The sequence below is a fragment of the Malus sylvestris genome, chromosome 10 (genome assembly GCF_916048215.2).
Source record: "Malus sylvestris chromosome 10, drMalSylv7.2, whole genome shotgun sequence".
Taxonomy (NCBI): domain Eukaryota; kingdom Viridiplantae; phylum Streptophyta; class Magnoliopsida; order Rosales; family Rosaceae; genus Malus; species Malus sylvestris.
This window is the reverse complement of record NC_062269.1, coordinates 21590800-21616464: the sequence shown is the minus strand read 5'-3', so window position 1 is coordinate 21616464 and position 25665 is coordinate 21590800. Positions and strand designations below refer to the sequence as shown.

Sequence of the window (25665 nt, the reverse complement as noted above, 5' to 3'; positions counted from 1 at the left end):
TTTTCCTCTCTTGAAGACCACACCGTACTATGCTTAAAACTCTAACATCAAATATGCGATTCTTTATTTATTTTTTATTTTTTTATGAAATAACATATTTTTCATGTTTGTTTTTATATCATATGGTAAATTTAATTAATTTGTAATAAATATACTTAAATCCGCCTAGCCCGCCTAGGCACTAGGTCCCAACTCACCGCCCGACTAGCGCTTAGCGTTTTTTATAACCTTGCTATTTATAGGATTCAAATCCTCTCAAGATCAATTCCATAGGGAGAGAAATCTAACGGTCAAAGCCTCTTCTTCTGTCTCTCTTCCTCCTCAATTCGTATTTCTCCCTCGCACCGCCACACCCCTACCCCTGTTAACAAACCCAAAATTCAATTGCAGGTCATCTGTGCTCTAAGTCTGATTTATTTTTTTGCTATCTCTTAATGTTTTAGCTTTTTATTTGTCATCTCTTTCTTCTTCTTCATCTTTGAGATTTTTCTCTCTATAATCTTCCATAGTTATGAAAAAGACCTATGCAACCAAAAAACATTGGTTCCCATTACCCCTCTCCTTCTTGTTTCGTTAACATTGGTTGAGATTTTAAGGTCGAGGGACTTGCAATTGAAGGATGTGGCGATGTTGGGGCTGATTTTGGAGAGGGTAAGGTGAGGACCTGCAATTGGGGTTATGGGTTGTGGCGGTGTTGAGGCTGATTTTAAGGTATTAAATTATATTTGGAATTTGGGGAGTTGGTGGTTCAAGGTTAAGAGCTTCGAAGTGAGGAAGAAAGAACATAGTTAAGGGGAAAAGATGAAGGATAAGAGATTTTGGCTGTTGGATTTATATCAATGGATGAGATCCATCGGTCTGGAGGATCCCCACAAAATTAATCTAGAGAAGATCTAAATCTGTATTTATAATAACTTAAGCCCATATGACATTCATAGAGAGAGTAAGATAGAAAAGTCAAATTCTAACTATTTATAATGATTTAAAGTCTATGTGGTATTTATCATTGACCTATGCGTAATTAAAAAAAATATATCATTGATTAAGTCCAAAACCAAAATATGTCATTGACATATTGTCACATTCCGGCCCGGGCCCCCACTACATCCCGGGCTTGACTCAACCGTTGCACGATATTGTCCGCTTTGGGCCCCGATGAAAGGGTTTAGGGGTTTTGTTTCTGGGAACTCACACGAGAACTTCCCAGTGGGTCACCCATCATGGGATTGCTCTCGCACGAACTTGCTTAACATCAGTGTTCCGATGAAACTCGAAGCCAGTGAGTTCCCAAAAGGCCTCGTGTTAGGTAGAGATGAGAATATACATATAAAGCTTATATGATCCACTCCCCTAGGCGATGTGGGATGTACGGACAATATCATGCTATGACAAAGTCGAGCCCGGGATGTGGTGAGGGCCCTGACCACGCCACACAGTTTTGTTTTTGGAAACTCACAAGCAATTTCCCAGTGGGTCACCCATCCTGGGATTGCTCTCATGCAAACTCGCTTAACTTCAGAGTTTCGATAGAACCCGAAGCCAGTGAGTTCTCAAAAGGCCTCTTGCTAGGTAGAGATGAGAATATACATATAAGGTTTACAGAATCCACTCCCCTGAGCGATGTGGGATGTTACACGTATGTCTTAATAATAAAGTTTTTATTGACTTTTGACGAAATTATCTTCTTTTTTTAACTATTTTGTTTATTTATTTATTTTCGTTTTCTTTTGATATTTGTATTTTTTGCTCTCACTTTATTTATATAGTAAAGATGTTTTTTTTTTCAATTATTTTTTTCAGTTATGGTTTTTTTATCAATTTGTTCTCATTTTCTGAATATTTTGGATTTTATTGTGAAGGAAATAAAAGGGCATTTTAAGAGTTCAGAAAGCTTAACTATTTTGGTGTGCTCCTTTTATATATACAGGCAAGTATACTTGTAAGCATGGGTTCATTTATATTTTTGTCCCCATTGCACATGACTCAATGCCAGTGCCAGAAGCTGTCACCAACCACCATCATTGTGGTTGAAAATGATTTCTAGCTACCTGAAAATTTCTAATCATTGTATCTTTAGTTATGTTTTGCTTTGTTAGTTTATTATTTTTTAAACTTGATCAAAATTGGAGAACTTATGAAAATTAGAGAACTTGACCATAACTACTATAATTTAGCATTAGAGAACTCATGAAGAAATTCATTACTTCAAATTAGAGACCGAAAATTTTGATTGGCAAAAAATTTAATCAACCAGTTGCATAAAAAAGTTGGTCGATTGCAAAACGTGGCAGGATTGATTGACAATTATGTAACTATTTTAAATTATAGTAGTATTATTAGAATTATTTAGGTTGACTTTTCCATCAGTACCTAACTGATAACATGATATTTTAGCTAAAACTTTTCTTAGAATTAGTATTTAAACTAAAAAATCCCAAATTTGTTTTTACTGCAAACGATATTTACTAGTCTAGGAGGAGGATTTGAACTCAAAACATACTGCAAGATGAAGATGCTATCTACTAGCGCAATTTACCATTTGCTAGCTTGAAATATTTCACACCACTTTAACACTACGATCTAGTGGAATTACAATTTACTTGTAATTGAGATGGTTTCAGCTTATATGGACGGTGTCACAATGAGTTTGATGACAAATGATTATGGTTGGCCAGTTGCGTGGCTTAGCCCTAATCACCGTCCCCTTAGTGTAACTAAATTGCCATAAAAGTGTACGGTAAAAAATTACTAATTATATTTTGCGAGGGACTTCGTAACTTAGTTTATTAGGAGTATTGTATTTCCACCCCAAGTTTTGAATTAAATTTCCCGGCTTGCTCTTGTGAGTGTCAGTAAGTGTGAGTCATTAATGCAAATTTGTAAAATTACTGCCTTAACATAAAAATATAAAGTTAAATTATACTCGTACGTAGAATTTTTTTCTCATCGATGAAACTCAATCTACCTAATTACTTGTTAGATTGATAAACTCAATCTAACTGCCTTGGTTCCTCAGTTTTGGATTTTCTGGTAATTTTTTATGTGACCCAATTGCCGAAATTTGATGGATTGAGAAATATAACAATGTATTTGAATTTGATTACCAAATTATATTTTAGCATTGTTGTAATGAAATGTATTACTGACTGTAATTGGTTTTCTGAATTTTCTTGTCTTATAGTTTGTTGAGCATTTGATTAGACAAAAGCTACTTCCTTTATTATCAATTTTCGTTCTGTAAATTGACATCTACAAATGTTTTTGAGTAATATTTGAAGAAGGTTGAGGTTCAACATAAAACTAATTGGCAATGTGGGGAGTAGTTCAACCTCTTATAAGCCAATGCAAGGTCCCTCCTCCCATCAACGTGTGACTCATTCTCAACACGCCCCCTCACGTGTAACAAATTTTCAAGCCTAACACGTGGACAACACAACGGAGTAACGGAGACTGTGTGTGGCCGTTTGGCTTCACATGTGGGACAACCTGCTCTGATACCATAGAAAAAGTGAAGATGACAACCATAAAATCAATTGGCAATATAGGCAGTTGGCCCATAATGGAAATACGTGACATGTTGATTCACGATGTAGTGTGGCAGAAATTGATGAAATTGATTTTTCAAAGTTACTAGACAAAACAAAGCCCTCTGAATATGGAAAGAAAAAGTTCATATGATAAGAGGTCACATGGCGAACTATCTGTTGGGGGTGTCCCTAGCAATCATCGAGAAATGCTGAGAACATTTCCAGATTTTTTGAACATCCTGAGTATGTATTTTTGCCCTGTAGTAGAATGTCACTCATGGGTACCCCTAGGTCACTGATGGGCTTTGAGCCACATAGTGGCGGATGCATTGAGGGGGCAGGGGCTCAGATGATCCTCTGAACTTCGATGAACGTCCATAGATACTTTAGGTGTTGATCTTTCGAACTTCGGTGAATGTTCATAGATATTTTGGGTGTTGCCCTTATGAAGATTAGAGTTGGCTTCATACATGCCCTTCAACTGACTTCAGGCCTACCAAGACTCGTGAATGTCCATGGATACCTTAGGTGCTGCCTCATGCATACATTAACAGGTGTGCAATATATTTTTCCAAATGACTTTAGGCCTACCAAGACTCGATGAAATGGCGATATGCATGCTATTTCTAGTAAAAAAAATTTACGCGTGCGCATCGCTATTCTTACTGAACCCTCTAATATTATTTCCTAGATCCGCCACTGAAGCCACATCCAATGGTTGCTGAAGCTTGGTAAACTTTGAGGCGTTCATTGGTGTTTTGCCGTGGTCAGCCGGTTGGAACAATTGCTGCCTCAGATACCACTGAAGAAAATCTTAACTATGACCGGGTAGAGACCGTTTGTCCTTGTTTGTCCGATTAGATATAGCTATCATCGGTTTTTTTTTTCAAACCAGTAGCTACGTTTTATATCGTAATGGTTGGAACACTGACTCTATAATGAATCTGGTAAGTAATAAAAGAGGGAAACTAAAGCTTCATTGTTTGCATATTTCCATTTGTTAATCTTTTCAATCTCTTGCTTATGTTAACATGATAGAGATACTCAACACACCCAAGTGTCACGGGCCGCATGTTAAAAACAAAGAAAATGCCCAAGACATCATATATCTAAGCCCATGAAGCCATGTCTTCATGGAAGCTTCTGGAACGTCCCGGAGAAATCAAGAACGTGGCGGAGCATTCAAGATAATCTAGGGCATTCCGGAACATTCCACACAAGTGTACATATTTAAGCCTCACCTAGAATAATCTAGATTAGGCAAGTTGTATCTAGAACTATGCTAGATATTTTTTGATGTAAGTAGGGGATTCTAGAACCCTCCATTGAGGAGGTGACTTAGGCCTATAAATAGGAGGTAAGGCCATTTGGCCAAACCATCCAAGAATTGTAAGCAATTGTAAAGTTCTCCTAAGTTTCAATACAAAGCTTCCTTTCTCCCATCTTCTAAGTGATTCTAGCATTCTCCAAGCTATCTTAGCTTTCTTTGTGATTCGATCCGGGGAAGCGAGGCTTCGAAGGCTTACTTAGCTTGTTCATCGAGGTATTCAAGTCTAAGTGCCGCACGGGCGGAAGGCTTAAAGAGTCATCCCGTGACAGCTGGTATCAGAGCCAAGCTCGTGAATCACTTGAAGGAAAGTAGGATATGGCAAGTGGAGAGATGGTGTCCGGAGTCTCCGACCTAAGGGAGCGTACTGCCGAGGTCCAAGACGTTGCCAAGAGCAAGCCAAAGTTAAAGGACTTGCAAGCATCGATGGAGACCATGGAAGAGCGACTCGAGAAGGTGGAACGAACCATACTCGAGTTCGATACTCGACTTGATGAGGACGTTGTCGACAAGGAGGAAATCCAAACCATGGTGGACAATGGTAAGGATGAACTGCGTGGCTTGGTGGAAGGGCTACGAGATGAGCTCCTTGGCGCTCTCAACACCATGGCAGACAAGATGCGGAGGGAAGTCCAGGTTCACCTTGACAACATAGAGGCAAGGTTTGTGGCGCTTCAAGAAGAGATAAAGGACACAAGGGAACTTAAGGGAGATGTGGCATTTTGTAAAGAAGCAGTTGTGAAGCAATTCGTGCAAGGGCCGAGGGAAATCAAGGCGTTGGACTCCAAGGTAATCGACTCCTTTAAACCCAAATCCTATAATGGGAAGAGGGAAGCAAAGGAGCTCGACACATTCGTGTGGAACGTGGAGCGATACTTCAAGTACCTGAAGCTTGAAGATGACGAGTCCAAAATCTCGACGGCAACCATGTTCTTAGCCGACAATGCCCTTATGTGGTGGCGTCGTCGGAGCATGGAGATTGAGCAAGGTACGTTCTCCCTCACCACTTGGGATGAATTTAAGAAAGATCTTATGTTGCACTTCTATCCCCAAAATGCCAAGTATGAAGCCAAGGAGAAACTAAGGTGGCTCAAGCAAACGGGGAGCGTCAAAGACTATGTCAACGCCTTCGTGAGCTTGTTATTCGAGGTGCCCAACATGTTAGAGGAAGACAAGCTCATGTACTTCATGAGTGGACTGCAAAATTGGGCAAAACTCGAACTACAAAGGAGACACGTGCAAACATTGTCTGATGCCATTGCCGCTGCCGAATCCTTGATTGAGTTTAAATCAAGCCACCAAGGTGATTCCAAGTCCACGGGGAAGAGGGGTAACCATGAGAGAAGTGGGGGAGAACATAAGCCGAAGGACAAGGCCGAGACAAGCAAACCGAAGGAGAAGAAAGCCGATAAGCATGACAAAGGCAAAGGTAAGTCTTGGCAACCCACTTGTTACCTATGCGACGGCCCTCACATGATGCGAGATTGCCCACAAAAGAAAGCCCTTAAGGCTATGGCCTTCAAGGAGGACAAGGCCGAGGAGAGTAACGATGCAACGATGGGATGCATCCGTCTACTGAATGCCATCCAGACAACCCTCCCACAACCTAAGGCTCAAGTTGGGGGAGGATCATTGTTCGTCGACGTCAAGACTGGTGACAAGACGACGCGTGTGTTGGTGGACACGGGAGCAACACACAACTTCATGACGTCGGAGGAAGCCACAAGGCTTGGCCTCCGAGTCACAAAGGAGCCCGGTAGCGTGAAGACGGTAAATTCCGCTGCCACCCCCATTGTTGGAGTTGCGCGTAATGTGCACGTAGACATTGGCACATGGAAGGGAACGATCGACTTCACCGTAGTCAAGATGGACGACTATGGCGTAGTCATTGGGTTAGAGTTCATGGACAAGGTACGAGCCTTTCCCATTCCCTTCTACAATATTTTCTGTATCCTAGCCGACGGAAGACAACCTTGCCTGGTGCCATTGGAAAGGCAAGCCAAGAAGTGTACCCAGCACTTGTCGGCAATTCAATTTGCCAAGTCTTGGAAGAAAGGCGAGGCCACATTTCTTGCAACCCTAATGTTGAATGAAGGGGAGGAGAAGCATGGGCCTTTGCCGAAACAAGTGGAAGACGTCCTTGTGGAGTTTGCGGACGTGATGCCTAAGGAACTGCCAAAGAAGTTGCCACCAAGGAGAGAGGTCGACCATGCGATTGAGTTGGAGCCTGGTGCTAAGCCTCCCTCCAAATCACCTTATAGGATGTCGCCACCCGAGTTGGAGGAATTGAGGAAGCAACTCAACGAGCTACTTGATGCTGGCTACATCCAACCCTCCAAGTCCCCATATGGTGCACCCGTCTTGTTCCAACGCAAGAAAGAAGGTAGCCTAAGGTTGTGCATCGACTATAGAGCATTGAACAAGATTACCATCAAGAACAAGTACCCACTACCGTTGATCGCCGACTTATTCGATCAACTTGGTGAAGCAAGGTACTTCACAAAGTTAGATCTTCGATCGGGATACTACCAAGTGAGGATAGCCCCTGGAGACGAATCGAAGACGGCGATGGTGACCAGATATGGAGCGTTCGAGTATAAAGTCATGCCATTTGGTCTAACCAATGCCCCCGCAACATTCTGCACATTGATGAACAAGGTATTCCATCCTTATCTTGACAAGTTTGTCGTGGTTTACATTGATGATATCGTTGTCTATAGCAAGACATTGGAGGAGCACGTCAAGCACTTGCGCATAGTGTTCAAGACCCTTCGGGAGCATGAACTCTATGTCAAGAAGGAGAAATGCTCTTTTGCCACAAAAGAAGTAGAATTTCTTGGCCACAAGATAAAGGAGGGGAAACTTATGATGGAAAAGGGCAAGATCAAGGCCATTCAAGAGTGGGAACCGCCGACCAAGGTACCAACACTACGATCTTTTCTGGGGCTAGCCAACTACTATCGGAGATTCATAAAAGGGTATTCAGCTATAGCGGCACCCTTAACAGACCTTCTTAAGAAAAACAAGGCATGGGAATGGACGGACCGGTGTCAAGAGGCCTTTGAGAGGTTGAAGAAGGCCCTAATGGAGGAACCTGTACTAAGGTTGCCCGACCTTAACAAGCCATTCGAGTTACACACTGATGCTTCCGACTTTGCCATAGGAGGAGTGTTGATGCAAGAGGGACATCCGATAGCCTATGAAAGTCGCAAGCTAAACAATGCCGAGAAGAGGTACACGACCCATGAAAAGGAGATGACCGCCATCATCCATTGCCTTAGAGTTTGGAGGCATTACTTGCTTGGAACCCCATTCATCATCAAGACGGACAACGTTGCCACTAGCTACTTTCAAACCCAACAAAAGCTCACACCTAAGCAAGCAAGGTGGCAAGAGTTCTTAGCAGAGTTTGATTACAAGCTAGAGTACAAGCAAGGAAAGGAGAACGTGGTGGCCGATGCTCTAAGTAGGCGAGTAGAGTTAATGGCTACGGTACTCAAGCCGCAAAGCCATCTCTTGGGCCGTGTCCGAGAAGGTTTATCACATGACGTCCAAGCCAAGAACATTGTCGAGTTTGTCAAGGAGGGGAAGACAAGAAGGTTTTGGCTTGAGGACGGCTTGCTATACACCAAGGGCAAGCGAATCTACGTCCCAAAGTGGGGAAGCTTAAGGAAAGAAATCCTTAAGGAGTGCCATGACTCAATGTGGGCAGGACATCCTGGCACTCACCGCACGTTGGCTTTGGTGAGCGATGCTTATTATTGGCCACAAATGCGGGATGATGTAGATTCATACGTGAGGACTTGCCTTGTGTGCCAACAAGACAAAGTGGAACAAAGGCAACCGGGAGGACTGTTGGAACCACTTCCCACCCCATCAAGACCATGGGAGTGTTTAACTATGGATTTCATCACACATTTGCCCAAGTCTGATGGATGTGGATCTATCTTCGTCGTGGTCGATAGATTCACCAAGTATGGCACTTTCATACCCGCACCTGTGGAGTGCACAGCCGAAGTAGCTGCACGCTTGTTTCTAAAGCACGTGGTGAAGTATTGGGGAGTTCCGAGGAGCATAGTCAGTGATCGAGATGCTCGCTTCACGGGTAGATTCTGGAAGGAGCTCTTCAAGCTACTTGGCTCAAAGTTAGAATTCTCCACAGCTTTTCATCCGCAAACCGATGGACAAACGGAGCGGGTTAATGCATTGTTGGAGACTTATTTGCGGCACTATGTTAGTGCCAATCAACGAGATTGGGCTAAGTTACTTGATGTTGCCCAATTCTCTTATAACTTGCAACGTTCGGAGTCGACGGGGAAAAGTCCGTTCGAGTTGGCTATAGGGCAACAACCCTTGACCCCGAACACGGTCGTGACTGGCTACACGGGGAATAGTCCAGCCGCTTTCAAAACCGCTAAGGAGTGGCAATTAGCCCACGAACTTGCTCGAGCTCATTTGGAGAAGGCTTCAAAGAAGATGAAGAAATGGGCGGATCGTAAGCGAAGGAATGTGGAGTTCCAAACCGGCGACCAAGTTTTTGTGAAGCTCAATGCGTCTCAGCACAAGAGTACTCGTGGCTTGCACAAGAGCTTGTTGCGGAAATATGAGGGACCATTCCCTATCATCAAGAAGGTTGGCAAAGCTGCTTATGTTGTGGAACTCCCACCTCGCCTCAAGTTTCACCCGGTGTTCCATGTGAGCAACTTGAAGCCTTATCATGCGGACGATGAAGAACCAAGTCGAGGTGAGTCTCATCGAGCACCCCCTTTGATGACGGAGGCATTTGACAAAGAAGTGGAGAGCATTGAAGCCAAGCGTGTCGTGGTGCGACCAAGACAACCAAAGCATGTGGAGTACTTTGTCAAATGGAAGGGGCTACCATACTCCGAAGCAACCTGGGAGAAGGAGACGTCCTTATGGCAATATAAGGACTTGATTCAGACATTCGAGAGGCAAGAGTCGACGAGGACGTCGACGGCTTAAGTGGGGGAGGATGTCACGGGCCGCATGTTAAAAACAAAGAAAATGCCCAAGACATCATATATCTAAGCCCATGAAGCCATGTCTTCATGGAAGCTTCTGGAACGTCCCGGAGAAATCAAGAACGTGGCGGAGCATTCAAGATAATCTAGGGCATTCCGGAACATTCCACACAAGTGTACATATTTAAGCCTCACCTAGAATAATCTAGATTAGGCAAGTTGTATCTAGAACTATGCTAGATATTTTTTGATGTAAGTAGGGGATTCTAGAACCCTCCATTGAGGAGGTGACTTAGGCCTATAAATAGGAGGTAAGGCCATTTGGCCAAACCATCCAAGAATTGTAAGCAATTGTAAAGTTCTCCTAAGTTTCAATACAAAGCTTCCTTTCTCCCATCTTCTAAGTGATTCTAGCATTCTCCAAGCTATCTTAGCTTTCTTTGTGATTCGATCCGGGGAAGCGAGGCTTCGAAGGCTTACTTAGCTTGTTCATCGAGGTATTCAAGTCTAAGTGCCGCACGGGCGGAAGGCTTAAAGAGTCATCCCGTGACACAAGGAACATGAAATGCATTGTGTTATCCTGCTTATCAGTCTGTTAGTCGTCTTGGAGAGTTACATCTTTAGCTTCTGTTGACTACTATGTTTATATGCATACATTGGTAAGACTTTTGATGCATCTGGCTGTTTAAGAGGAAGCGAGTTTCCAACCTCCATAATTAACTTTCTGATTGGACGGCTCCGATAAGATGTTTCAAATTGTGGATGTGTGCTGTTTATAATTGGCCCTTGATATGCTTCGTGCAGGACATTTTTATTTTTGTTGACAAAAGAATATAGATTTAGTTATCCCTTTATGCTTTTCTTTGACTGAAGTTCGCTAGTTGTAGGCAGAGTTTTTGATACATGAAGTTGGCAAGCACAAATTTTGTTCTTATTTTTTCTTTTTATGGATCCGTGAAGGTGTTTGTTCGAGACTTCGTCCCCAGCTGATTGGCTTTTTTTCTAATGAATGGTGAACCAGAAATAATTAAAAAAATTATCTTGAAGACTTCGTCTTCAGTCATCGGAGAAAAAGATTTGTAGGTTTTCATCTAGGAGAAGGAGTAATGCCAGCTATTTTCAAAGTACTAGATGATCCAGTCAGGAACAGCAAGACTTTAATAGCACATTTTGGTGAGAGTGCGGTAGGAAGAGTTGCTCCTGTTTATTCTTGATTTTGGTGGATCATATTGCTTCGAGCATGCACGAAATCCACTAGAGACTCTTCATTGGGTGCACTGCCTGAATGCCAGAAGATATGCTGCGTATTCTAAGTTTATGCCTATCTGAGGGGTTCGACACATTTCCAACCCTTCTTTGTGCTGATCGATGCTACATAATTGATTGTAGAATGGTGAATTTTCATAATTATGTCGAGTCCTGTATTTTTATCGTACGGTATGATGCATGCCAGATATACCTGATATCAAACATCCACGGTTAAACCCTTGAAATATTAGCATACGCATAAGTTGTTAGTTTTGGAGCTTGTAACTTAAGTCTACGACATATTGAAATTCAAATTATCCTTCCATGAGTAATGGTCTTACTGAATTTGCTGTCCACCCGGTCAGCCATCTCTTCTGTTTCATTATCAATTAAATTGCTGAAAAAGATTAAATAAGAAAATCTATATGGATTACATTTTCTTGTAATACAAGGCATTTCGGACATGCTCTAACAAGCATCTCTAGATATTCATCACTTATCATTTCAAGTCGTTTTCCATTTATGTTTTGAGATAGATATGCAGCCAGAGTTTTTAGATATTGTATATAAATTATGTGTTGCCTATCGTTTTCTTTTAGCTCACTTCTGTATTGGTTATGTGTTTTCAGGTTCTTTTCTTCATGGTTTTAATATGTGCTTTTGCTTTTGGTTAAGCACGATGACGAGGGGAAGGAGTTTATTGAAGGAAAGAATCACAATTGATTTGATTACATCCTGTAATTGCTGTCATTAAAATAGGTCATAGAATAGTGGATCGTATCATATGTAAACTGTATATATGCTGTAAGACTTTACACAATGCAATACACATAAATTATTCTCATTACAAATTTCTATTTGGTATCAGAGCCATCGCTCTTGAGAACCTAGAAATTCATACAAATGAATACCTCATGACTGGTGACGAAGAGTAGAGACTCATTGAACCCGGAAAGGGCTCGAACTCTTCCAAGACCTCAGAATCATGGGAGAATTCCAATCATCCTCTTTTCCTCCATCATTCAGACCAACCAGGTGCGGTCTTTGTTTCACAACCACTGATGAAAGACAATTATACAACGTGGGTGCAGTCAATGAACATGGCGCTCACCATCAAAAACAAGAAAGGTTTTATTGATGGAACCCTAAAAAGGCCGACTCACAATCCTGATAAACAACTGCAATGGGACTGATGCAACGTCCTTGTCAAAACTTGGCTGCTAGGAGCCATGTCAAAAGACATCTCGAGCAGTGTTATCCATTGCAAGGATGCTAGAGGTATGTGGTTAGAGTTGTAAGAAAGACTCTCTCACACTAATATGGTTTCGTTGTTCCATATAGAGAACGCCATACATGAATGTGAGCAGGGCACAAACTCAGTCACTTCCTTCTTCACAAAACTCAAAAGCCTATGGGATGAAAAGGATGCTCTCTGTTCTTTTCCTACTTGTAGCTGAAGTTAAGAAGTTTATGGAGACGCAAAAGACCATGAAATTCCTTATGGGACTTAATGAGAATTTTGCACAGACCCGCAACAACATCATAGGGTTAGATCCACTTCCGAACCTGAACAAAGCTTATGCGATGGTACTACGCCAAGAGAAGCAGGCAGAAACTACTGCTGGCAAGTCCACGGCACCACAAGAATCTTCTGTTTTTGTAGTAAAGAAAGTGACTCGTGATTTCAAGTCTATAGAAGGAGAAGCAAAATTCTGTGAAAAATGCAACATGACCAACCACAACATAAAGAACTGCAGAGCTCATCTCAAATGCACATATTGCAATGGGAAGGGACATACATATGACTACTGTCGAAGGAGGAAGAATGCTACTGAAAGTGGCCAAGCAAGATCAAAAGCAAATCATGTAGCTCCTCAAGATGATCAAAAGGAAGCTGTGAGTGAGTTCCTTTTTTCACGAGAAAAGTGTCATCAACTTCTTAATCAGCTCCTAACCAAAACGAAGGCTGTTTCAGCCAATTTGGTCGGTAACATTCCCAATTATGAAGAGCTTTTAGGTAAACTTTGTTCAGGTGCACAAAATAGTAAAGAGCCAACATGGATATTAGATAGTGGTGCAAGTGATCATATTGCTTGTAATCCCAGCTTGCTTACCTCATTTAAGACAGTCTCTAATCGTTGGGTCAAACTTCCCGACGGTACCACAGCATGCGTTACTCATGTTGGCACCATAGCCTTCTCTCCACATTTTGTTCTTCATAACGTTTTATGTGTACCCTTGTTTTACCTTAACTTGATTTCTGTGAGCACTAGCGTTCGACTCTTTCCATATTACCATATTTCTAAGACAAATTTGTGTCATACAGGACCTACAATAGGGGAAGATGATTGGGACAGGAACTGAGAGGGAGGGACTCTATCGACTCAATCTACCAAAGAAAGGAACATGCAATGTGGTACACACCAACTCGGACAGTTTATGGCACGAACGACTTGGGCATCCTTCAAATAAAGCATCTTCATTATTTTCATTTCTTGCAAATAAAGCTTGTGATTCAAGCTCTTGTTCTGTTTGTCCTTTAGCCAAACTTAATAGACAACCGTTTCCATTAAGTACTACTCGTAGTGCATCTTGCTTTGATTTAATTCACATTGATATTTGGGGAGGTTATCATGTTCCAACTTTTTCTGGTGCACAATATTTCCTAACAATTGTTGATGACCATTCACGAAGCACTTGGGTGTATTTGATGAAACACAAGTATGAAACACGCACTATTCTCACCCATTTTATTCATTTGGCTGCAACTCAATTTGGTAAAAATGTTAAGGTCGTTAGGAGTGACAATGGTCCGGAGTTTAAGATTCCCCAATTTTATTCTTCTCAAGGCATTATCCACCAAACTAGTTGCGTCAACACACCACAACAAAATGGTGTTGCTGAACGCAAACATCGCCACTTGCTCAACATGGCCAGGCCCTTCTTTTCCAAGCCAATTTGCCAAAACCTTTTTGGGGGGATGCCATACTTACAGCGGCGTACTTGATTAATCGAACACCAACTCCAATCCTTCAGGGAAAAACACCTTTTGAAAAACTTTTCCATAAGGAACCCAGTTATTCTGATTTAATGGTCTTTGGTTGTCAATGTTTTGTATGTAAACTATATATTACCAAGAACAAGATTAAGTCGCATAAATCACAAACAAGAAAGCATGAAAAACACTCACACATCCTTATAGAAAACAACTTATGTTCTCTAATCCTTATCAGTTTTCATACTATATAACAGAATCCCTCACAAACAAGGATTTTGCACACAGCTTCTCATAAGGCTTTCCTATTCCAATCAGACTTAATCATTCACTGTCAAAATATCCAATCCCATGTTCATATTCTTACATTCTCCCACTTGAACATGAGATCAATTCCAGACATGAACTTCTCCAATTTATAGGAAGTGATCACAGAGCCTCTTATGAGAATCTAACGTTATGACTATCATTCCATTGTACTTCAAAATATGGAAACTGAGAACCATAAACCACAACCAAAATACAGTATTGATTCTAAGCTCACGCATATCCAAACTATAAACATGACTCATAACAAAACTGATATAACCAATTAATCACATAATATGCTCCCACTCTTCAAAAGAAAAACAACACAATACTGATTAAACATGATTTATTAACCACAAGCTTAAAACAAACAAACTGCTTTCAAAGCATCTAACAAATCATCCTCTAAAACAAGTCCATCATCCAAAACTACAAAACTTCAAAACCAAAGTAATAAGTTTTGGGAAAAGACCGTTATTTAAAACATAAAAGTTGAAACTAACAAACTTTAGATAAAACTAAATAAATCAACTCTGACCAAGATAACAAGCACAGTTCCAGATTAAGCTACTCACACAACTGCAACCTGCCAGTTCTTCAAAATAGACCAATTACTCCCACTGATCTAGACTCTTCAACACTCCCATCCGAGATACATGTTTCTGAAACTCTCCAATAGGTAGTGCTTTAGTCAAAGGATCTGCAGTCATCAAAACAGTACTAATGTGCTGAACTTCAATCATCCCTTTCTTTACTTGCTCTCTTACTTTATGAAATTTTACATCCATTAACCTCGAAGCAGAAGTTCTTCTGTTATTTTTAGCAAAGAACACGGTTGAATTGTTGTCACAAAACATTCTCACAGGTTTTTGAACTGAATTTACAACTTTCAATCCTGACAGAAAGTTCTTCAACCAAATAGCTTGTTTCATTCCTTCAAAACAAGCCACAAATTCGGCTTCCATAGTAGATGTAGCAATGATAGTTTGTTTAGCACTTTTACAGGAAACTGCTCCACCATTAAACATGAAAATATAACCACCTGTTGACTTTCTAGCATCCACATCACCTGCCAAATCGGAATCAGTATACCCCTCAAGTTCCAAAGATTCACTCCTGCCATAAACCAACATAAAGGTTTTAGTTCTTTACAAGTATCTCAGAACCTTCTTGGCAGATATCCAATGCGCTTCTCCTGGATTTGCTTGAAACCTTCCCAGCATTCCCACTATAAAAGCAATATCTGGTCGTGTGCATATTGTTGCATACATAAGGCTTCCCACTAGAGAGGCATAGGGCTTATATTGCATTTTCTAAATTTCTAAATCAGTTTTTAGGCATTGATTCTTCGAAAACTTATCCCCTTTGTTGACTAGAACTTGTCCACAATTACAGCTCTCCATATTAAACCGGTGCAACACTCTATCAATGTATCCCTTCTGTGATAAACCAAACAACCGTTTCTGTCTATCACATATGATTTCGATCCTCAACACATAATATGCCTCTCCCAGATCCTTCATATCAAAACTTTCATTGAGCATGCTTTTAGTTCTTTGTAACAACTGAGAACAAGAGCTTGCTAAAAGGATATCATCAACATAGAGCACCAAAATGATAAACTGTGAGCCAGAAAATTTTATGTAAATGCAATCATCCAATTTGTTTTCTTCAAAACCCTGAGAAGAGACAATCTGATCAAACTTTAAATACCACTGTCTAGAGGCTTGTTTTAACCCATATATCAACTTATTGAGCTTGCAAACCTTGTTTTCCTTCCCCATTTCAACAAATCCAGTAGGTTGTTTCATATAAATGCATTCGTCTAAGTCTCCATTTAGAAAAGTTGTCTTAACATCCATTTGATGTAGCTCTAAGTCAAAATATGCAACCAAAGCCATGACAACTCGCATGGAGTCTTTAAAAAACACTGGGGAAAAAGTATCGTTGTAATCAATACCTTCTCGTTGGGTGAAGCCCTTTGCTACTAATCTAGCTTTGTATCTCTCAATTTGACCAAGAGCATCTCTTTTGGTTTTGTATACCTATTTACATCCTATAGGTTTGATTTGAGGGCTATACTCCACAAGTGTCCAAACATTGTTTTTGTACATCGAATCTAGCTTTTCTTTCATTGCATTCTGCCATAAAATTGACTGTGAACTCTCCACGGCCTGAGAGTATGTGAGAGGGTCATCAATGTTACCAATGTCAAAATCTGCTTCTTGCAAATAGACATAATCACTCACAGCTGTCGATTTCCTAACTCTGGTTGACTTTCGTGGTGTAAACAAAAGTTGGTTCTCAACTGAAACCGGTTGTTCTGAATCTGAAACAGGTACAGGTGCATGCATTTGGTGGTTAATATCCATAGGTTGATCTATAGGAGAATCCAAATCTGCAATTATTTCTTCTCTTTCAGTGAATGATGATTGACTGAATAATGAAACTTGGTTGTAGTTGGTAGCTTCAGAGATATCATGTGATTGATCCACCTCTTCAAAATTAAAATTTTCTTTTGTCAAATCGGAAACATCTTGATCTTCAAGAAAAACGGCATTATGTGTTTCCTAGATTTTGGTATGACCCTGAGGTATGTAGAATCGAAACCCCTTTGATTTTTCAGGGTAACCTATAAAATAGCAAGATTGTGTTTTGGGATTCAACTTTCTCTCATTTGGGTTGTAGAATCTAGCTTCAGCCTTGCAGCCCCAAACATGAAAATAGCCAAAATTATGAGCTCTTCCATGCCATATTTGAAAAGGTGTTGAAGAGACTGATTTACTTGGAACTCGGTTGAGAATGTAGTTGGGTGTTTTCAAGGCTTCTCCCCACAAGAACTCTGGTAACTTCGATCTTGTCATCATACTTCTTACCATACCGATTAGAGTCCTATTTCTTCTTTCTGAGACTCCATTTTGTTGAGGTGTGCCCGGTGTTGTATATTGAGCTACAATGCCATTTTGCTCCAAATAGAGTGCAAATGGTCCCTTTTGTTGTCCTGATTCAGTGTACCTGCCAAAGTATTCTCCTCCCCTATCCGATCTAACAACTTTAATGACTTTACCTCACTGTTTTTCAACCTCAGTTTTGTAAATAATAAAGCACTTAAGGGCATCATATTTTTCAGCAATGAGAAAAGTGTATCCTAGTCTAGAGAAATCATCTATAAAGTTAACAAAATACTTATTTCCACATATTGTTTTAACTGGAAAAGGACCACATATATCAGTGTGAATGATTCAAGTAACCCTAACTTCTTTTGGCTTCTAATTTTCTAAAGTTGGTCATTTTACCCTTTAAGCAGTCAACACATTCTGTTGCAGTGGCATGATCTAGTTTTGGAATTAACTCTGCTTTGGAAAGTTGAAGAATTATATCTTTAGAGATGTGCCCTAGCCTTTTATGCCATAAAATATAGGATGTGTCATGTTCTAGCATTCTCTTTGAGTTGATACTAAAAACCGAGTGATTAATAGACTCAACTAGACACTCTAGACGCCACAGATTTTCAGACATTAAGGCAGTTCCCAAAATTTCATCAAAACAGTTTTTCTTAAAGATATTCAAACATACATCATCAGCAGAGAATGCATAACCATCTTATATAATTTTAGAAGCTGAAATCAAGTTTCTTCTCATTTTAGGTACATAGAGCACATCTTTGAGTTGTAAAACAAAACCAGAATTCATTTTCAAGTTGACTATCCCTATGGAATGTACTACAACCTTAGTCCCTTCCCCAACATAGACATGATACGAAGCATTTCCAATTTCCTTTTGTTTTTGAAAACCTTTCAAAGAATTTGTTATATGTACTGAGCATCCAGTATCAAACCACCAAGAGTTAACAGGTACTTCATAGAGATTTGACTCAACAAAGACATATACTTGCTCTTTCTCTCTGCTCTTAACATAATCTTTAAAAATTTCACAATTAACTTTTAAATGCCCTTTAGTCTTCCACCAAAAACACTTAAGTTTAGACACATCTTTAGGTTTAGCTTTAAAATTGATAGATTTTCTAGGGGAGTCATTTACTTTAGCAGATATATTGAATTTGTTAGAATTCCTAGTGAATTTAGAATTCTTACCAGGACCAGTGGAGCCACCATTGTTGAATGCTCTCTTCACTATTCCAGATTGCACATAGTTTGCTTCTTCAACCTCCTTGCCTTTCTTTTGCTTTTGCCGGGTTTCTTCTAGCACACATTGTGCAATTAGTTCATCTATATCCCAGCTTTTCTCTTGTGTGTTATAAGAGACTTTCAACTGACCATACTTTGTGGGAAGGGCTTGAAGGATCATGAATACAAGCTGCTTCTCTCTAATGTTCACATCCATGGATTTCAACTTTTCAGCAGCATCTGTCATTTTCATTATATGATCTCTTATAGAGCCAGTACCCTCAATTTTGTAAGTAGTAAGCAAAGACATGTATTGGCTGACTTCTGCCTTCTCAGACTTTTTAAATTTCTTTTCAATTGCAGCCAAATAGTCCACAGCCAGTTCTGGTTTCTTGATTCCTCCTATGATTGTATCAGTTATCCCAACTTCTAAGATTGAAAGTGCTACTTTGTTAGCCCTTGTCCACCTCTCAAAATCTGATCTCTTTGCCCTGGTGCTTTGATCACTTATGACAGACCTAGGACTATCAATTGCTATATCAAACTCATTGAGAGTCAATAGTAAATTGATATCCCTTCTCCACTTCTTGTAATTGCCACCACTGGTAAGGATCGGAATATTTGCCAAGTTTAAGCTCCTCATCGATATTGCAGACACTGATGAACATGAAATTACCATATGAACATTTAGAGTTCTGATTTCGTTTTCACAGTTTATTGCACATCAAAACTTTATAACCAATATCCATATATACAATCTTAACAACAAACAATTGATAGGCGCATATAGGATTAAGGGTTTCAAGATAAATCATGGACCGATCACCATGTAATCAGGAACAACCATATAAATCATGGACCGATCACCATGTAATCAGGAACAACTATCCTTTTGTACTGATTTGTTCCATACATCTCAGTTCATGATTTTGATAGCACCAGTAAGTTTGCATAAACTAAATATATTTCTTATGAATGATCACTTTAACATGCTTTATTTCAAGAAATCGCAATCATATTTTATTTTACAGAATTCATATTGCTAATCCGAGTTTTAAAGATCACATACCTTTTAAGGAGACAACCATCAACACCTAGCAGCAGAAACATTTTGGACAGGTATTGAACACTCAATAACAAGGTTTGATTTACTCGGATTGCTAATTAACGGGTCAGGATGAAAGGAACAAGATAAAGTCTTCCTTTCGAAAGGAACAAACCCAGAAAACCCTAAAAGGAAAAACAAACAGATTCCGAATACCAACAGTCATAATATTTTAACCTTATTTTACCAAAACGCACCGTTTAGGAAAAACAAATTGTTATGAGGCTTAGAACCAGTTTCAAAACCTGATTGTGGTGATTTTCAATCGACCTTTGCTTGATTGAATTTAAGAACTTAAACCTAAGGCTCTAATACCACATGTAAACTATATATTACCAGGAACAAGATTAAGTCGCATAAATCACAAACAAGAAAGCATGAAAAACACTCACACATATATGTAAAAAACTTTGCAATACCACTAACCTGATGAACTGCCATTGGAAGATGCCATGGCTGCTGTTGTTCAATCCATATGCGTTGCAACCCTTCTCCTCTCTGTCAGATTGCTTAAAACTCCAACTAAGAATAGGGCTTAGTACTTAATCGAGTGCGCATCTGTGAGAGCAGAGGGTACAACATATATATACAAGCACATATATATCCTTCTCATAACTTAACAAGGATTCCCTATTAAAATCCTTATAGAAACCAACTTATGTTCTCCAATCCTTATCAGTTTTCATACTATAACAGAATCCTTCGCAAACAAGGATTTTGCACACAGCTTCTCATAAGGCTTTCCTATTCCAATCGGACTTAATCATTCACTGTCAAAATATCTAATCCCATGTTCATATTCTTACATTGTAACCACACATCCCACTCGCCCTAGTAAGTTTGATCCTTGATCAACGGAGTGCGTTTTCCTTGGCTATCCACACGGTCAAAAGGGGGTATAAAGTTTATAACTTGACAACTAAGAAATCCCTAGTTTCAAGGGATGTGGTTTTCTTTGAGAATGTCTTCCCTTTCCAGAAAAATTCGGAATTTTTTCCACCCCAAAATACTGATTTGTTCCCTTCTCTAACTCATCTAGCCCATTATGATAATCCTTAAATTCCTACAATTCCTACTTCAAGTCCCACACGTCACTCTCCACCTCCAATCTCTCACAATCCCCCGTCTTCCGCTGAGCATCATCATAATCATTCTCCTTCCACATCTCTCTCATCTACAGAACCCGTATCCTCTAATATCACCCTTCCTAACTTGGACCCAATCTCCTCTGATCACATTCAATCACCTTTGCCTCCAGAACAATCTCCACCACGACCATGCAAGTCTTCTCATGCTACAAAGCTCTCTACCGCATTGCAGGACTTTCACATTGATGCGGCCCTCCCCTCATGTCTCGCTCCGTTATCTTCTTCGAATGCGGTCACAACTCCTGGTACGTCTCATAGTCTCTCACATGTTCTTTCTTATGCCAATCTTTCTTCTCCTCATCAAACCTTTACTACTAATATTACCCTGTAAAGAGAACTTACATCTTTTACTCAGGCCTTTAAAGACTTAAAGTGGAGAGAAGCGATGCGGCTCGAGGTTCAAGCACTGCAAGCTAACAAAACATGGAGCCTAGTTCCACTACCGGCTCATAAACGACCAATTGGTTGTAAATGAGTGTACAAAATCAAGTACAACCCTGATGGAACCATTGAACGCTATAAGGCCCGGTTAGTGGCCAAGGGTTACAGCCAAGTGGAAAGCTTTGATTATAGGGAAACGTTTGCGCCAGTTGCTAAGCTCACCATCGTTCGAGTCTTGTTCAGTATCGCAGCTCAACAAAATTGGCATCTACACCAACTCGATGTGAATAATGCGTTCCTCAATGGAGACCTCCATGAAGATGTGTACATGCAACTTCCTCCTGGCTTCGAACACAAGGAGGAGAATAAGGTTTGTAAGTTACACAAATCATTATACAGCTTGAAGCAAGCCTCCAGGCAATGGTTTTTAAAGCTCTCCTCAGCCCTCAAGTCAGCCGGTTTCAAACAATCATGGTCTGATTATTCCATGTTTGTCTAAAGCCATCAAGGTATCTTTACAGTTTTATTGGTTTATGTGGACGATGTAATTCTCGTAGGCAATAGTTTAGATGGTATATATTATGAGGACCAAAAGCTTTCTATCAAGCCACTTCAAACTGAAGGATATGGGACAGTTGAAATATTTTCTTGGGTTGGAAGTAGCGAGGTCCAAGCATGGCATTGCATTAAGTCAAAGAAAGTATGCATTGGAAATACTTGAAGACACAGGATTCCTTGGTGCAAGACCTTCACGTTTTCCAGTTGATCAAAATATAACCCTGACACAAGACGGTGGAAGATTGTTAGAAGACGCATCTCAATATCGAAATCTTGTTGGACGCCTCATTTATCTGACAATCACAAGACCGGACCTTGTGTATGCAGTTCATATACTTAGTCAGTTCATGGATAAACCAAGACAACCTCACTTAGATGCCGCTCACAAGGTGTTGAGATACCTCAAGCAGACGCCAGGTCAGGGCATTTTCCTACCTTCAAAAGGGTCATTGGAATTAAGAGCATATTGTGATGCGGATTGGGCGCGTTGCAAAGACACTAGAAGGTCAATAACGGGTTATTGCATCTTCCTTGGACATGCTCCCATTTCATGGAAAACAAAGAAATAGAGTACGGTCTCATGTTCAAGTGCAGAAGCTGAGTATCGTTCTATGGCCACTGCTTGTTGTGAGATAACATGGTTGCAATACATTTTGAAAGACTTGAATGTTCAACATTTGCAGCCAATCAAGTTGTTCTGTGATAACAAGGCCGCACTACACATAGCATGTAATCCTGTGTTCCATGAAAGGACCAAGCATATAGAAATAGACTGCCATGTTGTAAGAGAGAAAGTGCAAAAAGGATTGATTCAAACAGAACATATAAGAACCAAGGAACAACCAGCAGACATTTTTACAAAGCCCCTGAGTTCAAATCAGTTTTCAACGTTGCTGGACAAGTTAGGAGTGATCAATATCCACTCTAACTTGAGGGGGAGTATTGAAGGAAAGAATCACAACTGATTTGATTACATCTTGTAATTGCTGTCATGAAAACAACTTACCTAGAATAGGTCCTAGAATAGTGGATCGTATCATATGTAAACTGTATATATGCTGTAAGACTTTGCACAATGCAATACACATAAATTATTCTCATTACAAATTTCTATTGAGTTTATAGAGCGCATGTCAAACGCCTTCATGCCTTGAGCTATCACATGAGAAGTTACTTTTGGTAGACTTTAAGCAGTTAAATGACATATATCGATATAAAACTGAAGAGTACTCACATACAGCGGTCAACAAGTTCAATGCGATACCAGTTTCTCTTCCGGACTGGGTCTTTGATTTTTTGCCAACTCGTGGTGGTTACTTTTTTAGGAATATCAGTCCTGCCAGAATAGATTCCCGTTGGTTTTGCCTGGGTAATTGTTTAGCGATTCTTTCATCCTTGGCAACCCCTGAAGAATCCATGGCAATAATGGATCTCATAGAATCACGATGGGAGGAATTGGCAGGAGTAACGCCACTAAAGGATTGTTATCCAGCAATAGAAAATCATGAACGGTAGATTGTAACAGGCTGCGTTTCCAAAAATACTAGATGGAACTACCACAACGGAGGCTCTTGGCCAGGTATGCTTTCACACTATATTCTCCTCTGCACAAACTCATAACGTAAATGCTGACTGTTTATCGGAACCATCCCGTCCAATATGTCAGATAACAATAGAGTGGTAAAAAAACAGAAAAACGCCTCCTCTCCTCCCCATCCTCCTTCCCCTCCCTTGATCATGAGTTATTAGCGATAGACTGAGATAAAAAAGGTAGTATTTTTTCTGTTTTTAAAGGGTGATTACTGTGATACAGACACACCTGCCTATACTTCTTAGTGCTTACCCTCATAATTAAATGATGCGGTAATGATAAGTTATATTTGGTGCCATTTTTGTTTTCTGGCCAAGTAACATGTTGTCGTTGTGGTCTGTACAGTGCTCTTATAGCTTCTCACTGCTGCATCCATCAAGACCGGGCGGCCCGATTGCTAGACGTGCCATTATATAATTTTACGTAGGAACAAAAAAATTATGTTACTTTATGGTAATTATTTTTGCTAGCTCACCCATGAAAAAAATCTTGGCTCTGCCCTTTCTTGATCGTTACCTGGTCAGTTGCAGGATATTTGGTCGCAAAGATGATGTTGGAAAATCCATCTCATTTGGGTATGATAGTGTTTGAGGATGACAAACAGATGAAGCCGGTAATGAGGAGATCAAATTCATGGACTTGCTAATTCAATCGCGGTCAACCTATGACCTAATCGGCACAAGGGTTTGGTTTAGGGGTTAGGGGCGTTGATGGGGGACCAAGAATTTGATGTAGTAGCAGCTCCTTACTTCTTTAATTTTAAATAAGCTACTTGTTCGTAGTAGTATGCTTGTAGAATGTCCTTTCCCTAGTGCAAAACCTTTGGGTTTTTTTATTTTTTTTATTTTTATTTTTTTTTATCGTAGGTTTTTTCTCCATCTGTGTCTGATTGTGATGGATTCCATATTATGTCATTACTGCCTTGTAGAGGTGAGATTTGATGCCAGGGACTTTTCCCTGACAAAGACTTGAGCCACATAAGCACTTTTAGCCCATGTGCAATATTGAATGTAATGGATGAACACCATCACAATGTCAAGGTGGCATATTCTGATTGGTGTATCCCATGTGTTTGTTCCTTATTTGGTAATTCCTGTTATCAACTTAGAGATTGGTTTATAATCAAATACAATTTTTTTTTTATTTGGTTTCAAATGAGGGTTGCATCTCTAGTCTAGCCTACTTCTACGATCACCATTCTCATGCTCACCGCTGAGCTAAATAAATATTTTGTCGTTTACAGATTTAACTCTTTCCTTCCTTATCAAATGTAAATACTGTACAATATACATTTTTGATAGATTTCTTCTCATGTCACTTGATATTATAATCTAGTAGTATTTTTTTTCACTTGTAAGTAGGGATGAGCAATGGTTATGCGGGCGGGTAACCGCGATTAATTTACCCATAACCGTTTATGCTCATACCCACATAACCGTTTAACCGTTGAGTAATTGCCTAAACGGTTATACTCATACCCATAACCGTTTATAAACGGTTAATCATACCCATAACCGCATACCCATTTAACCGTAACCGTTTAATACTCGTTTACCCATTTATCCTTTTTAACCCGTTTATCTATTTTTTTTTTTTTTACCATTACCATTTTTTTCACCCGTCTACATGTTTTTTAACAACTTAAAAATTTTAAAAAAATTGTCATAATTTTTCAAGGACTTTTGTTGCTGCTGCATTGTTGAATACATTAAGATGATGCGGTAACTGGAGAGAGAGTCATCAGCTTATGGATGTGTTAACACATCCAATGTGTTGTAATCTTTTCGCTACTTAAGCATGTTAAGAATCTATTCAACTTAATGTATTCATAATTATGTTGAATTTATTCAACTTAAATGTGTTTTATTCATCCGATTACGCCTAAAACAGCTGGTTCCCGCAGCAACGCTCGGGCGTAATTTCTAGTCATTCCTGTAGTAGTATTATTGAGAGAATGACCGATGAATTCTTTGCTAATTTATTGGGTGCTAAGTATTATTGGATCGAGAACATGATTTGTGTTAGTTTTACATATATAAAATAAATGGGTAAACGGTTATCCGTTTATAACAGCGGTTAATATCCATAACTGCCCATTTAAATTTCGCGGGTAAACGGTTATACCCATAACCGTTTATTTATCTAAACGGTTACCCATAACCGTAACCTTTTAATTTAAATGGACGGGTAACCGCTGTTACCCATAACCAATGGGTATTTGCCCATCCCTACTTGCAAGTGAGATGTCTTAGATTCGATTTTCGCCAAAGGCATATTTGAACCACATTATTATGGTTAGCCTAGTGTGAGGCTTAGCCCACTCCCACCCCTTTAATGTAGATAATATCTTTTGTTCAAAAAAAAAAT

At 39.9% G+C, this 25665-nt stretch overlaps 1 pseudogene; it reads left to right on the top strand.

Annotated features, from left to right (window-relative positions):
• The first annotated feature begins 2394 nt into the window (after window positions 1-2394).
• Window positions 2395-23944, top strand: LOC126586273 (probable alkaline/neutral invertase B; annotated as a pseudogene).
• The last annotated feature ends 1721 nt before the right edge of the window (window positions 23945-25665 follow it).